Raw genomic sequence first — 14433 nt, 5'->3', positions numbered from 1 at the left:
AATAGTACCCGGTGGTATCGTGGATAAAGTGGCGGTGTACTCGCGTGGGCCTCTACCTAGGTCAACCAGGAGATACGTGTACGTATTTATATTGTTGGAATTAGATTCAGAGTTTGTGAGGTTTGATCGATTAAAGAAACGTTCTGCCAAGGCACTGGACAGCAGACTTAAAAAATGACTATGCAGTCAAAGTAGGAAAGCCGGTACACGTGATAAGTGACAATGGGCCACAATTCCAAGCGAAAATCTGGAAGCACACCTTGGGAGAACTGCAAATAAAGCCCATACATATCTTAAAATATCACCCTTCTTCGAACCCATCACCAAGAGTAGTACACTAATTAGACAGGTTCTGCCACACATATTGTTCTAAAAAGCACTCAAAGTGGGCAGAGCACATCAAAGAGTTTGAGGGGGTTATGAATGAACTCCCTCATACCAGTACGGGAATGTCACCAATAGAAGTACTGACAGGCAAAATGCCTAGTAATATCATCACAAAATCTATAGTCTCTCAACCAGGTGAGAATTTAACACGAGACCAAATCCAAGCAGTAGCATTGCAGAGGATTAAAGACAAAGTAGAGTAGTGTTAAACAAAAAATAAGAGTGACATAAAACTAGCAAAATTTGAAATAGGGGACCAAGTACTAATATGGACGAGAAGGAAATCGTCCTAGATAGACAACGAAATTAAGAAGTTTTATGAAACATATCAAGGACGATATAAAGTAATAAGGATTGCACATGCAAATGCATGACAGGTGGCTATGATCAAACAAACAACCTTAAGCCTTATATCATAGTTCAACCTCTAACGACCAACTTCATTAGTCTGATAGAGGATAAAGAACAAGAAAACAAAACATCACCTTTAGAACAGGTAGAACACACTAACCAGCTAAGTGACATCGAACAGATAAGTAGGACTATGTACAAATTTCAAAAATTTACATGTTATGAAGACAATGAGAAGATGGACGAGGAACCGTCAACAAAGCTATTAGCATATACATAATAAGGGAAAAAACAACTGGTCAAATGATTAATTGAAAGCCTCAGAGGGCATTGTGTTCTGTACAATGCTAGTTGTTTACCAAACACCAGATACTCAAGTTATTGACAGTATTATATCAGTTTCTCTTCAAATTGTCAATCTTCCCTTCTTTCTTTTGGAACCATACTCTTATCATCAGTCCCTTCTTCATTTTCGAGTATAGGAACCAGGGAATAGCGAATAACAAAGGTAAGTGAGGAAAAGAGAAGGTACAAAAAGGGAAAAGCTATTTATAGAAATGTGTTATCCTATTGGAAAAGTTACGGAAGTTCTTAAGGGGCTCCGGAAAGGCTCAAAATCATGAAAAGTTCAATTTTTACTTTTTTTGCGTTTTATGAATCCGCAGACTATTACCTTTTAATAGATATATAATTTATTCAAATCCAAAGACTACAACTATTTTTAAATTTTTTTTGAAATGTGTTCTACATAGGGGTGACCCATTGTGGCGCTGTTAAACTGCTGTCAAATGGTGTTATTATTAACGTCCGTGTTCATCAGGTACATTTTAGTGATGTGAGATAAAGTATGTGTTGTGGCTAGCCTGTGATGGTTCAATATATATCGCTGGTGTGATTGTCGATTGTTTCATGTTTATTTACTCTGTCGTTATCTCGAAAATATTCGTAATTAATTCTGTTTCTTGAGTGTCTGTTTAGTTGAAGTATAATGATGAGTAAAAGTAAAGTTATTAGAAATCCTCTGAAGGCTTTTAAGAAAAGGAGAAATGTTGGAAAGCCAAAGGTATGTGTTATTACTGTGAACAATAAAGACGATAACCAAGTGAGTGAACCTCATCTCTCAAGTACACCTGCCCATAGCAGTCAAAGTGGGAAAGAAAATACTTCACAGAAGAAGCTTGGTTCAATGAGTGAAAACTATGAATGTTTTATGGGCGAATCGGATGTGAATGAAATATTTGATATGTCGGTTCTCAAAGGAATTATTTCAAACTGTGTAAGATGTATTCATTGTAGTGAAGTTGGTCTGGAACTCTCCATAATAAAGCACGTAGGACTTGCTAGTGAAATACAACTGAAATGTGATAAGTGTTCATACATGACCACCTTTTGGAACAGTGTTGCAGTAACTGCAACTGAAGAAAATAGTAGCAAAATCTACGAACACAACATTAGATTTGTTTATTCCTTGCGTTCAGTTGGTAAGGGTGCTACTGCAGGTGCAATTTTCTGTGGCATCATGAATCTTCCAAATCCCCCAACCAAGTTTACGACCTATAATAAATTAATAGGGTCTGAAGTAGATGATGTCTGTATAGAATCTATGAAGAACGCTGTGGAAGAGGCAGTAATGGAAAATAATGGTAACAGAGATTTGACTGCAGCATTCGATGGTACCTGGGATAAACGGGGACACACATCTCTTCATGGTGTAGTATCTGCCACCAGTATGTATATAGGGAAAGTTTTAGATGTAGCAGTAACATCAAAGTATTGTAGATGTCCACAAAAATAAAAAGCTACACATGAAAATAATTGCAAAGCTAACTATAGTGGCAGTAGTGGAGGAATGGAAGTGGCTGGTGTTGCCAGTATATTCCAGCGTTCTGAGGCGTGTGATAAAGTGCGATATGTTAATTACCTTGGTGACAGTGATTCTAAAAGTTTCAAACATGTTCAAGGACTGAAGCCCTATGGTGATGATGTTGTAGTGCAGAAATTTGAGTGTATTGGACACGTACAGAAGCGAATGGGAACAAGACTTCGGCGACTGAAAGCTTCGTACAAAAAACAAAAACTCAGTGATGGTAAAGGGTTGGATGGGAAGGGAAGGTTAACTGACAGTGTAATTGACAAAATACAGAACTATTATGGAATGGCTATTAGGCAAAATACACAAAGTGTCGACGAAATGAAGAAGGCTGTTTGGGCTCTTTTTTTTTCACACTTCTTCACCCGATGAAAATCCCCAACATAGCTTGTGTCCCAAAGAAGAAGACAGTTGGTGTAAATATAACAAAGGATTGCTAACTGGTGAAGTGTACACTCATAAGCATAGTATGCCTCATGCAATAATGGAGGTGATAAAACCTATTTTCAGAGACTTAGCAGCACCTGAACTGTTGAAAAAGACCCCAATGAAAGTGTAAATAGTGTTATATGGTCGAGAATCCCCAACACTGTATTTGTTGGAATAGAAACACTTCACTTTGGTGTGTATGATGGTGTTGCGACTTTCAATGATGGCAACATTGTAAGGTGCAAGGTATTTAGAAATATGGGAATGAAGATAGGTTCTAACATGGTACGAGCGATGCTTGCTTTAGACAAGGAACGCCTTCGGGCTGCAGACAGGGCTGTAAAGAGTCTAGAAATACAAGCGAGAGTAAACAGGAGGAGGAACAAGAGGAAGCTGGAGGAGGAGTTTGCAGAGGATGAAGATAATCCATCCTATGGACCTGGAATGCACTAAAAAGTTAATCCAATCTCTGTCGCTCGATTCCCAAAACTTTTATTTTCTCATACTAATTACATGTTTCTAAGGATCTTCCAAACATATTTGTTTCAAACTTTCAGTAAATGTTACACAGTACCTTCTGCATAATTTAACACAGCCTTTTTCCAAAAAACTGTATATTTTTGAATATATAAATAAAAAATTGCAAAAAAATGTTGTGAATTTTCATTACAATTGAAAAAATCATCTTTAATAACTGAACTAAAATTTTGTAAAATCCCTGTGTTAAGTTGTAGCCCATATTCCAATAAATAATCTGTAAAAAGTTCAACTTCCTACCTCAAATACTTTGTGAGGAAAGATGTAATTTATAAGCGTTATTTTAACATTGCAAGTATAGGGCGTTCCCGAGCCCCTTAAATTATGTGATTATTAGATGTAACGACCCTAAGAGACAGTACAACAAGGGAAAAGCAATTTATAATAGTAAACAAGGTACACAAAGACAAAGATGTTATCCTGTAGCCAAATATTTCACAAATTAAAAAATAAACGCACTGTGGACACAGCGATCAAACATCTGGGTTAAAACATGGAAAATAGATATAAGTGTGTATCCTTCTGCAACTGTGCTAAGATAAGTGAACAGCAACGCAATCAAATGGTAACGAAATGCGAAACGTATCTTTAGCTTACTGACAAGGTAAGTTGTGACCAAAGTATGAAGAGCTAAGCGCAGCTGATTAAGGTAAGGAATTGAAGTTATCTAAGCATGAGAAGTGAGTCCCCTCCCCCTAGAAGTCAATGGGCGGCGGAGGACGATATCACTATTAGTTATGAAGTATAAAGATGATGAGGGTCATACAAAGGTGTCCCCACATCCAATAAGGGATAATGATAACCCGAGAGGTACCTTAAGTAAAGATAAGATGTACTGAAGTAAGTTAGAGGGAGTTAGGACGGTACAGAAGAGGTAAAGAAGCAATAATAGGCCCACTTACACAATCAGTATGGTCATTAAAGATCATGGAATAGTACAGACGAGAAATAGTGATAGTTGAACAGAGATAGGCAATGCTTGACTTAACAATACATGTACGCGAAATAATGATGTATATATGACAAGTAAAAGCCTTGGAATACGTACACATGAAGAATATGAAATGATGATTGGATGTAAAGGTTGTCTCCGTTGTAAGAGTGGAAGAAGATAGTCAACAATATGTAAAAATCTTGATGCAAGTCGAGAAAATGAGATATTCAATACTTCAACAATAGAAACCAGATAAGAAAACAAAAAGAGTAAGCGATAAAGAGAACTCATCTCCTATGAAATTGTAAAAAAAAAGCAGTAGTATCCGGTGAGAAGATAACGAAAAAAATTCGTAACTATGAAAGTATCTTATATAATTCTAAGACTAAAACGAAATGAACGAATGAAAGATCAGTAGTCAGGATCTGAAAATCGCAGTTGCATTGCTTGATCTCACAGAAATGATTAAAAGCATGAACCAGAGGATGAAGTGAAGAGAAAATGGTATTAACTGTTGACTAAATGAAAGTGTAAATTGTTTCATGTAGTCCATGGATCTGGCCTGGAGAGACGCAGAGCACAACTGAGCGAGACAGCTGGTCTGCAAAGCCTCAGCAACATCGCTCACTGCTTCCACACTCAAATGGGCGTCAGCACCACACATTCTTCTCGTCTCCCAGCTCACCACATTACAAATTGTAGGTTTCATAAAATAGGTCTAGTTTAGTGAACTTCAAGTGATCTATAACCAATAGAACAGCAATAATATGACCAATGCTTTAAAGTTATAAAAGAAAGAAGGACAGCATTAGCTGACAAAAGAGTACTGAAAAAGTGACTAATAGGACAGCAATTACATAGCCGATATATATGAGTAGATGTTCCATTTCAGATAAGACAAAAGGATATCTGAATAGATAGGCTATTTTAAATAACATAAGGTATATGTTATATAGTGTTCATAGTATATTCAGAATAGAGTCAAAGCTAGAAAGGTGCCACACTGAAGGCATCAGATAGAGATCAAAAATATGTTTGAAGATATATATATATATATATATATATATATATATATATATATATGCTAAGGATTACATTTATGAACCTTTACGAGATCTGAACGCTCGGGAATGCTCTGTAGTAGCCAGCATACATGTCCATCTGACAGTTATGTGTCAGCAAGGAGCATTAACGATAACATCATAAGAGGCAATGTTGTGCAACCATAGCAGGGAGAAGATCCGACTATTCGGGAGTAGGATCTTACAATCTGAGAAAGTGTTCCGAGGCAAACTTGCGTCACACTGTCCGCAAACGTGACGTCAGACCCGCCTGGCAACAGTGATCTGAACGCACACTGGCTGAGAATGTTGATATCCATATGCGTAGTAGACGAATGGAGTATTCGTATTGGCTGAGGGAGAATGGTGGGGGTCTCTCTTCTCTCTTGTGCGTCGGGAAGACGGTGCGAAGTTAGTAGCAAGCCGCCACGCAAAACGCATGGTCGAGTAGCCGGAAGCGGCTCCAAAAGGACGGTCGCGAGCAGGGAGCGGCAGTAGCAGAACCCTGACCACAAATATAGAAGTGATAAACAAGATATAATGTTAAAGTGAACGGTACTAATTATCAGTGAATGCCATGTGTCATAGGCAGTATCTATCACGAGTATTGAAAGTGATAACGGTGTTGTAAAGTGTTGAGTGTGACAGCGCAGCCAAGAGCTGCCTTATTGGAAAGTCTGTAACACGTGTTTTAAAGTGTTCTTCATTAAAATGATTATAATACAAAACGTTGTTAATCTTTAACAACTGGCATCCCGACACACCCCATTCCATCTGGAGCACAAACCTACATTGAACCTGGTGCCTGAGCGCTACTACAGTGAAGAGGGATAACCGAAGCAGTAAGACACCAGGTTAGTCATAAATAAACCACAGAAGGAAGGCGGAGTCACTTCCTTCTCGCTACAATGCCACACATAAGGAAGGCATCGTATAGCGATCAGGCAGATAGATCGCAATTTACTCTCTACCAGAGCCCTGACACCATGGTGGATTTCAGTGTGTGACACATCCGTTCGCCGGTCATTCCAAGGACCAATGTGGCTCACTTCTACGACAGAGTGCACAACAATGTCAAAGATTGGTAAACAAAAAACGAATAAGTGACCCCTTTGCAAGCGAATAGTCTGAGACGTTTGAAGTCACACTGTTGGTACAGTAAGACCTTCACTACAGGCTCCCCAGTCCAAAATTCTCGCAAGTGAATTCAGTCTCAGTACAGGTCCCAACCACACATGCCAGAGCCTCGACCAGAAGTGCTTACCAAACGGAAGTACCGCACCAAGTGCTTCGCACCTCTCCAGAAAAAAATTCCGTTTTATCACAAAGTGCACGAATGACACTGCCTTAACACCATCTTGAGCCAGCCACAGGGCTCCAGAGGCACTAAATCTCCCCTCCCACATGACACCACCAACTCATGTCAATCCAGGGCAAAAGTTAAGAAACCTGCATCTCTGAAAAAGAAACCGACAATTACAGGCTTTTTTAAGTTTCCGTAGAGGAGGAAGATGATATTTTCCGAAGTCGTGTCCCTTCACATGGCAACAAGCAAGCAGATACAGTCTCAAAGCTCTTTACCTAAATCTCCTGTGCCTTGGAGCATTTTAGTCCTAGCTATGAGGTGTAATAAAGATTCTATCTCCAGACGCTTCTCAGTCGCCGGATTTTTCTTATATAACTGAGGCGGCCGGAAGAAGTGGTTCACAGGCCTACTTGTGCTATCAGCGAACACAAAACTGGTGAAATTCTATTATGTGTGGCTCTGGACACAATGCCTGGTTTACAACTGCACTATGTATACATGTTCCTTCAGACCACTGCCCCAGCCCAGGCTTCTTCTGGTGGTGTGGCAGGTACCATGGCATTGTTCTGCTGAAAACTTGTGTTGGAAAGGGGCTGCCCTGTCAGTCCTGTGTGCCTGTGGACCTTTCTGGAAATATTTAGTAAGGGATGGGCTCTCCAACAATTGCTTTTAACTCCCAACACTCCGTTTCTATGAGCTAAGAATCCTAGAAATACCTCATGGTTTTAGCGCCCCACCAGGCTCAGGCCGTCAACTTTCTAGAGTCTCGTTCAAGGTGCGTCAGGTTGTAATAAGACTTTTAATAATCTTCCGTGTGCAAAATATCTGTGTGAGAGTAACTTGTCCTCTCTCAGCTGCGACTTCTAGTAGCAGGATTGGACGATTATACTCATCGCATGGCGAAATTATTCTTGCAATCGACGTTATCCCTGTTGGGTTTCTTGATTACTGTGCCTTGGGCAATACCCTCCAAATTGATAGCCACCTGGTGAAACTATTCTGTTACCTTTGGATGTTAAATATCGCCCATTTCGCAGGTCCTTCTCTTGATGGACTGTAGTCTTCGATCCACTGGGAGGTATTCTGTCACTGTGGATTAACAATTGACTGCCTTAGGTAAACCGAACTCCATCAATTTTTTATCACATATCATGATGATAGGCAGAGGGATTTTCAGAGTAATCAAGCATTTTATTATTCCCTCTTGCGCGATTTGATGTGGATCGCACCATCTTATATGTGGTGGATCAAAAGAAATTGAAAGGGTTGTGGGTGCTATCTAAACCATGGACCAACTGACTTCAGCATTGATGTCAACGTCGCCGCTCTTACTTCATTTTTCTAAGAGCATCTGATGACCATCAGCTGGCTGTGCAAGTTGACATGGTTCACACCTTACATCAGAACTACTTAGATATAACTAGCGCTTCCCTTTCGACTCGGATATTGGGATCCTAGGTAGGGAGCTCAGCCCATGCAGAACAGTGTATCCCTGGCCCCACTTTCAACGACATGACATATATCCAACTACTGTTACTTCTCCTTGTCACAAATCGCCAGTTATGGATGGGCTCCCCAGGGAATCTTATGTGCCTTTCTCGTTCTCTCTTGGCAGTCACGATTATGTCTATGTTGAACAAGGTGATAAGGGAGTAAGCTGTGCCCGCATCATTTAAGGTCCGGCATATTGTATTGATGCCTAAACATCCTGGTCGTCATACTGTTGATAAAATTCGTCCTCTCACTTTACTTGAAGCATTGTGATACAGTGGTAAGGGCAGTATATCGAAGGATGTCTACCTCCCAGGGCTCTCCACGACTAGCATCAGAGTTGTCTTCTTGGTCGCTCTATTCTTACCCCTGTGGCCGAATACCGTGATGTGATTAGGTTGCTGTAGTCACTGCTGTCCACTGAGCGTTTGACTTTTTTGATTTTGATAAGGCTTTCGGTCATGAAAATCACGAGTTCCAGCTTCGGATTTTGGAGATGATCGGGTTTACTGTTGATGATCGTAGGTTGTTATCGAACTTGTTCACGGGCATTCCTCCGTCGCTAGTGGCCAATGGGCAATCTACTCCCTTCTCAATTCCCATCCATAGAGGAGGTCGCTTTCGATGCCTTTGTCTTATCTCTGGAGTCGCTGTTTCGGAATGTTGCATTCCAGCTTAAGGATTGGATACTTTCTGGAAGGACACTCTGTGTTCGCGCGTACTCTGATGTTGTTTGGTTTTACTCTGTCGAAGTGCAGAGATACCTGAAGGCTATCGTCGATGATTATTACCATGTCTCGGGAGCGCGAATTAAGGAAGGTGAAAGTAATCTTCTTAATTTACGTGACTTCCATGACGTAGTAATCACTTGTGCCACTACTGTGGATCGACATACATCCCTGGAAGTTGTTATTGATCGTTGTCCGCTAAAAATGGCGACTCTCAGTTGAAAATCGGTAACTGATAAAATCCAAGGAGCAATACTGGAACATGAACGATGCTCGCTTACCCTTCTTTATAAGGTACCAATTTTGGTAAATATGTGTTGTGCAAGGCATATTACATCGCACAACTTTTCCCGCTTCCCTTCGAAATGGCTATGCAGTTGTCCGATCTCTTTTTATGGAAGCGACGTATCTTCAGATTGCCACAAGAGATTATGACGAGCCACGTTCCCCAGCCAGATTGAGCTGTTCTGGTAGCATGAGGAAGGCGTCCGTCTTAGACGTTAGGCGCACAGTATTGACAACCACTCAGGGTTTATGCACCTCTACGTCTCGGCTATTCATTTGAGTAAGTCCAGCGAGTCTTGATTCCCCCTGGTGACGTTGATCGTCTGAATTCTAAGCTGAAACACGTTAGGAGTTCTACGAAACTGTGAGGTATCTGGGCTTTGGATATTGCAGCGATGGGTGCTCACGACGAATTTTAAGTTGGCCTTCTGGGAAGGAATTTTCTGCACCAATTCCGTTGATCTTTTATCATCCCGAACATCATGGAAAATTGTGTGAACTAACATTAGCCTCCCCGTTCCAATGGCGCCTGCCTCTTCGTTGTATAGATTGATGGAGTCGGAGGAGGGGACCAAACAGCGGCGTCATCGGCCTCATCAGATTAGGGAAGGATGGGGAAGGACATCGGTCTTGCCCTTTCAAGGGAATTATCCCGGCATTTAATTTAAAATTTGTGGTAAGTTCCTATGGGACCAAACTGCTGACGTCATGGACCCCTAGGCTTACACACTACTTACTCTAACTTAAACTAGCTTACGCTAAGGACAACACACACACATGCTCGAGGGAGGACTCGAACCTCCGACGGGGGGAACCGCCCGTACCGTGGCAAGGCACCTTGGACCACTCGGCTACCAGGCTACCACGCTCGGCTACCTGAAAAGCTTTAGGGAAATCGCGGAAAAGCTACATCAGGATGTCTGGAGGTGGGTCCGAAACGTCGTCCTCCCGAATGCGAATCTAATGCGCTAACTTCTGCGCCACCTCTCTCGGGCCTCCTGGTATAGGGTGATCAACAACTTGATTTTCATCAAAGAGCGTCTATGTCACATAGGGATTAGTGACACAGATAAATGCAACAGTCTGTTGGAATGCACAATGGACATGAATGGATGCAGGTGATCAGACACGACGCTTACGTACGTGTCGCCTGTCAGAGTCGTATCTAGACGTATCAGGGGTCCCATATCACACCAACTACACACGCCCCACACCATTACAATGCCTCCATGAGCTCTAACAAGCTCCTGCTAACATTCATAGGGTTGTCTCCACACCTGGACTCTTCCGTCCCTCCGATACAATTTGAAACGAGACTCGTCCGACCAGGCGACATGTTTCTAGTGATCAACAGTCCAATGTCGGTGTTGACGGGCCCAGGCGAGGCGGGAAACTTTGTGTCATGCAGTCATCAAGGGTACACGAGTAGTCCTTCAGTTCCAAAAGCCCATATCAGTGATGTTTCGTTGAATAGCTCGCACGCTGACACTTGTTGATGTCCCTGCATTGATATTACAGCAAGTTGCGAAACCGTTGCACTTCTGTCACGTTGAACGATTCGCTTCAGTCGCCGGTGGTCCCGTTCTTGCAGGAACTTTTCCAGCCACAGCGATGTCGGATATTTAATGTTTTGCCAGATTCCTAATATTCTCCGTATACTCGCGATATGGTCGTATGAGAAAATCCTTACTTCATCTCTACTCGGAGGCTCTGTGTCCCATCGCTCGTGCACCACGTTCAAACTCACTTAAATTGGGATAACCTGCCATTGTAGCAGCAGTAACTAATCTAAAACTTGCGCCACATACTTGTTGCCTTATATAGGCATTGCCGATTGCAGCGCCATACTCTACTTGTTTAATATCTCTGTATTTCAATAAGCATGTGTATACCAGTTTCTTTGGCGCTTCAGTGTACCTAACTGGCCATTAAAATTGCTACACCAAAAAGAAATGCAAATGATAAATGGGTATTCATTGGACAAATACACTCCTGGAAATGGAAAAAAGAACACATTGACACCGGTGTGTCAGACCCACCATACTTGCTCCGGACACTGCGAGAGGGCTGTACAAGCAATGATCACACGCACGGCACAGCGGACACACCAGGAACCGCGGTGTTGGCCGTCGAATGGCGCTAGCTGCGCAGCATTTGTGCATCGCCGCCGTCAGTGTCAGCCAGTTTGCCGTGGCATACGGAGCTCCATCGCAGTCTTTAACACTGGTAGCATGCCGCGACAGCGTGGACGTGAACCGTATGTGCAGTTGACGGACTTTGAGCGAGGGCGTATAGTGGGCATGCGGGAGGCCGGGTGGACGTACCGCCGAATTGCTCAACACATGGGGCGTGAGGTCTCCACAGTACATCGATGTTGTCGCCAGTGGTCGGCGGAAGGTGCACGTGCCCGTCGACCTGGGACCGGACCGCAGCGACGCACGGATGCACGCCAAGACCGTAGGATCCTACGCAGTGCCGTAGGGGACCGCACCGCCACTTCCCAGCAAATTAGGGACACTGTTGCTCCTGGGGTATCGGCGAGGACCATTCGCAACCGTCTCCATGAAGCTGGGCTACGGTCCCGCACACCGTTAGGCCGCCTTCCGCTCACGCCCCAACATCGTGCAGCCCGCCTCCAGTGGTGTCGCGACAGGCGTGAATGGAGGGACGAATGGAGACGTGTCGTCTTCAGCGATGAGAGTCGCTTCTGCCTTGGTGCCAATGATGGTCGTATGCGTGTTTGGCGCTGTGCAGGTGAGCGCCACAATCAGGACTGCATACGACCGAGGCACACAGGGCCAACACCCGGCATCATGGTGTGGGGAGCGATCTCCTACACTGGCCGTACACCACTGGTGATCGTCGAGGGGACACTGAATAGTGCACGGTACATCCAAACCGTCATCGAACCCATCGTTCTACCATTCCTAGACCGGCAAGGGAACTTGCTGTTCCAACAGGACAATGCACGTCCGCATGTATCCCGTGCCACCCAACGTGCTCTAGAAGGTGTAAGTCAACTACCCTGGCCAGCAAGATCTCCGGATCTGTCCCCCATTGAGCATGTTTGGGACTGGATGAAGCGTCGTCTCACGCGGTCTGCACGTCCAGCACGAACGCTGGTCCAACTGAGGCGCCAGGTGGAAATGGCATGGCAAGCCGTTCCACAGGACTACATCCAGCATCTCTACGATCGTCTCCATGGGAGAATAGCAGCCTGCATTGCTGCGAAAGGTGGATATACACTGTACTAGTGCCGACATTGTGCATGCTCTGTTGCCTGTGTCTATGTGCCTGTGGTTCTGTCAGTGTGATCATGTGATGTATCTGACCCCAGGAATGTGTCAATAAAGTTTCCCCTTCCTGGGACAATGAATTCACGGTGTTCTTATTTCAATTTCCAGGAGTGTATATTGTACTGGAACTGACATGCAATTTTCAAGCAATTTGGGTGGATAGATCCTGAGAAATCAGTACCCACAACAACCATCTATTGCCGTAAGGCCGGCCGGTGTGGCTGTACGGTTCTAGGCGCTACAGTCTGGAACCGCGTGACCGCTACGGTCGCAAGTTCGAATCCTGCCTCGGGCATGGATGTGTGTGCTGTCCTTAGGTTACTTAGGTTTAAGTAATTCTAAGTTCTAGGGGACTGATGACCACATATGTTAAGACCCATAGTGCTCAGAGACATTTGAGCCATTTTTTTTTTTTGCCGTAGTAACGGCCTTGATACGCCTGGGCATTGAGTCAAACAGAGCTTGGATGGCGTGTACAGGTACAGCTGCCCATGCAGTTTTAACACGATACCACAGTTCATCAACAGTAGTGACTGGCGTATTATGACGAGACAGTTACTCGGCCACCATTGACCAGACGTTTCCAATTGATGAGAGATCTGGAGAATGTGCTGGCCAGGGCAGCAGTCGAACATTTTCTGTATACAGAAAGGCCCGTACAGAACCTGCAACATGCGGTCGTGCATTATCCTGTTGAAATGTAGTATTTCGCAGGGATCAAATGAAGGTTACAGCCACGGGTTGTAACACATCTGAAATGTAACGTCCACTCTTCAAACTGCCGTCAATGCGAACAAGAGGTGACCGAGACGTGTAACCAATGGCACCCCATACCATCACGCCGGGTGATACGCCTGTATGGCGATGACGAATACACGCTTCCAATGTGCGTTCACCGCGATGTCGCCAAACACGGATGCGACCATCATGAAGCTGTAAACAGAAACTGGATTCATCCGAAAAAATGACGTTTTGCCTTTCGTGCACCCAGGTTCGTCGTTGAGTACACCATCGCAGGCGCTCCTGTCTGCGATGCAGCGTCAATGGTAACCTCAGCCATGGTCTCCGAGCTGCTGCAAACGTCGTCGAACTGTTCGTGCAGATGGTTGTTGTCTTGCAAATGTCCCCATCTGTTGACTCATGGATCGATACGTGGCTGCACGATCCGTTACAGCCATGTGGATAAGATTCCTGTGATCTCGACTGCTAGTGATACGCGGCCGTTGGGATCGAGCACGGCGTTCCGTATTACCCTCCTGAACCCACCGATTCCATATTCTGCTAACAGTCCTTGGATCTCGACCAACGCGAACAGCAATGTCGCGATACGATAAACCGCAATCACGATAGACTACAATCCGACTTTTTGATCACCCGCTATATCCAAAAGAGTGAACCTAAAAGAAATAAAAACTTGCAGGTGTCACAAATAAGCTACGATATAATAAGGTTACATAAGGAGAGCTTTGTAAACGCATTATGTGAAGAACGCAAGTTATATAAATTTGGGAAAAAATTTGTTGCGATAAAAGGTGTAGGCGACTTCATCACTTTCATAAAAAATGGTGAATCAAATGAATCAAATCACAACTTATAGAAGGAGCATAACCCAAACTATTTAATCACCTTACTAGGTTTTGCAGCTGTGTCTATTTACTGAAATTCAGAATTTAAAACTCGACCAAATTCTTTGAAAAATTGTCGTGAAATTTAGTAGCCATTCACGTATGAAACATATACTCACAAAATGTTAAAATT

The sequence above is a fragment of the Schistocerca piceifrons genome, chromosome 8 (genome assembly GCF_021461385.2).
Source record: "Schistocerca piceifrons isolate TAMUIC-IGC-003096 chromosome 8, iqSchPice1.1, whole genome shotgun sequence".
NCBI classification, from domain to species: Eukaryota; Metazoa; Arthropoda; class Insecta; order Orthoptera; family Acrididae; genus Schistocerca; species Schistocerca piceifrons.
This window is presented reverse-complemented; position numbering follows the sequence as displayed.